Here is a 3,385-nt window from a genome sequence, read left to right on the forward strand (position 1 = left end):
AGAAAAGCGGGAAGAGGGGGAAAAGACGACGATGACACAGGAGAGGGAGCAGTGTTGTACGTAACGCCGTTTCCGTAATCGATATTTTCTTAGTATTGAAGTGCTGATCCTGAAACTTTTACTAGTAATTAATATTGCTGGTTGGGCAACAACAACGACAGTTTTTGTCCATGTGCACGACCACTAACTTGCACACACCCGCGAGAAAAGTGGGAAGAGGGGGAAAAGACGACGATGATACACGAGAGGGAACAGTGTTGTACGTAACGCCGTTTCCGTAATCGATACTTTCTGGGTATCGAAGTGCGGATCCTGATACTTTTACTAGTAATTAATGTTGTTGGTTGGGCAACAACAACGAAAGTTTTTGTCTATGTGCACGAAGGCACACTCGCACACACCCGCGAGAAAAACGGGAAGAGGGGGAAAAGACGACGATGACACAGGAGAGGGAGCAGTGTTGTACGTAACGCCGTTTCCGTAATCGATATTTTCTTAGTATTGAAGTGCTGATCCTGAAACTTTTACTAGTAATTAATATTGCTGGTTGGGCAACAACAACGACAGTTTTTATCCATGTGCACGACCACTAACTTGCACACACCCGCGAGAAAAGTGGGAAGAGGGGGAAAAGACGACGATGATACACGAGAGGGAACAGTGTTGTACGTAACGCCGTTTCCGTAATCGATACTTTCTGGGTATCGAAGTGCGGATCCTGATACTTTTACTAGTAATTAATGTTGTTGGTTGGGCAACAACAACGAAAGTTTTTGTCCAGGTGCACGACCGCACACTCACACACAGCCTCCAGAAATGCGGGAAGAGGGGGAAAAGACGACGATGATACACGAGAGGGAGCAGTGTTGTACGTAACGCCGTTTCCGTAATCGATACTTTCTCGTTATCGAAGTGCGGTTCCCGATATTTTTACTAGCAAATACTATTGTTGGTTGGGCAACAACAACGACAGTTTTTGTCCAGGTGCACGACCGCACACTCACACACACCCGCGAGAAAAGCGGGAAGAAAGGAAAAGACGACGATAATAGACGAGAGGGAGCAGTGTTGCACGTAACGCCGTTTCCGTAATCGATACTTTCTCGGTATCGAAGTGCGGATCCCGATATTTTTACTAGTAATTACTATTGTTGGTTGGGCAACAACAACGAAAGTTTTTGTCCATGTGCACGACCGCACACTCGCACACAGCCTTGAGAAATGCGGGAAGAGGGGGAAAAGACGACGATGATACATGAGAAGGAGCAGTGTTGTACGTAACGCCGTTACTGTAATCGATACTTTCTGGGTATCGAAGTGCGGATCCAGATACTTTTACTAGTAATTAATGTTGTTAGTTGGGCAACAACAACGAGAGTTTTTGTCCATGTGCACGACGGCACACTCAGACACACCCGCGAGAAAAACGGGAAGAGGGGGAAAAGACAACGATGATACACGAGAGGGAGCAGTGTTGTACGTAACGCCGTTTCCGTAATCGATACTTTCTGGGTATCGAAGTGCGGATCCTGATACTTTTACTAGTAATAATATATTTGGTTGGGCAACAACAACGACAGTTTTTGTCAATGTGCACGACCGCACACTCGCACACACCCGCGAGAAAAGCGGGAAGAAGGGGAAAAGACGACGATGATACACGAGAGGGAGCAGTGTTATACGTAACGCCGTTTCCGTAATTGATACTTTCTGGGTATCGAAGTGCGGATCCTGATACTTTTACTAGTAATTAATATTGTTGGTTGGGCAACAACAACGACAGTTTTTGTCGATGTGCACGACCGCACACTCACACACACCCGCGAGAAAAGCGGGAAGAGGGGGAAAAGACGACGATGATACACCAGAGGGAGCAGTGTTGTACGTAACGCCGTTTCCGTAATCGATACTTTATCGGTATCGAAGTGCGGATCCCGATATTTTTACTAGTAATTAATATTGTTGGTTGGGCAACAACAACGAAAGTTTTTGTCCATGTGCACGACCGCACACTCGCACACACCCGCGAGAAAAGCGGGAAGAGGGGGAAAAGACGACGATGATACACGAGCGGGAACAGTGTTGTACGTAACGCCGTTTCCGTAATCGATATTTTCTGGGTATTGAAGTGCTGATCCTGATACTTTTACTAGTAATTAATATTGTTGGTTCGGCAACAACAACGACAGTTTTTGTCCATGTGCACGACCGCACACTCACACAGCCTCCAGAAATGCGGGAAGAGGGGGAAAAGACGACGTTGATACACGAGAGGGAGCAGTGTTGTACGTAACGCCGTTTCCGTAATCGATATTTTCTGGGTATCGAAGTGCTGATCCTGATACTTTTACTAGTAATTAATATTGCTGGGATGGCAACAACAATGACAGTTTTTGTCCATGTGCACGACCACTCACTTGCACACACCCGCGAGAAAAGTGGGAAGAGGAGGAAAAGACGACGATGATACACGAGCGGGAACAGTGTTGTACGTAACGCCGTTTACGTAATCGATACTTTCTGGGTATCGAAGTGCGGATCCTGATGTTTTTACTAGTAATAATATATTTGATTGGACAACAACAACGATAGTTTTTGTCCAGGTGCACGACCGCACACTCTAACACACCCGCGAGAAAAGCGGGAAGAGGGGGAAAAGACGACGATGATACACGAGAGGGAGCAGTATTGTACGTAACGCCGTTTCCGTAATCGATACTTTCTGGGTATCGAAGTGCGGATCCTGATACTTTTACTAGTAAATAATATTGCTGGTTGGGCAACAACAACGACAGTTTTTGTCCATGTGCACGACCGCACACTCGCACACACCCGCGAGAAAAGTGGGAAGAGTGGGGAAAGACGACGATGATACACGAGCGGGAACAGTGTTGTACGTAATGTCGTTTCCCTAATCGATACTTTCTCGGTATCGAAGTGCGGATCCTGATACTTTTACTAGTAATTAATATTGTTGGTTCGGCAACAACAACGAGAGTTTTTGTCCATGTGCACGACCGCACACTCACACACACCCGCGAGAAAAGTGGGAAGCGGGGGAAAAGACGACGATGACACACGAGAGGGAGCAGTGTTGTACTAACGCCGTTTCCGTAATCGATATTTTCTGGGTATCGAAGTGCTGATCCTGATACTTTTACTAGTAATTAATATTGCTGGTTGGGCAACAACAACGACAGTTTTTGTCCATGTGCACGACCACTCACTTGCACACAGCCGCGAGAAAAGTGGGAAGAGGGGGAAAAGACGACGATGATACACGAGCGGGAACAGTGTTGTACGTAACGCCGTTTACGTAATCGATACTTTCTGGGTATCGAAGTGCGGATCCTGATGTTTTTACTAGTAATAATATATTTGGTTG

This window comes from Ornithodoros turicata, chromosome 4, assembly GCF_037126465.1.
Source record: "Ornithodoros turicata isolate Travis chromosome 4, ASM3712646v1, whole genome shotgun sequence".
Classification (NCBI taxonomy): domain Eukaryota; kingdom Metazoa; phylum Arthropoda; class Arachnida; order Ixodida; family Argasidae; genus Ornithodoros; species Ornithodoros turicata.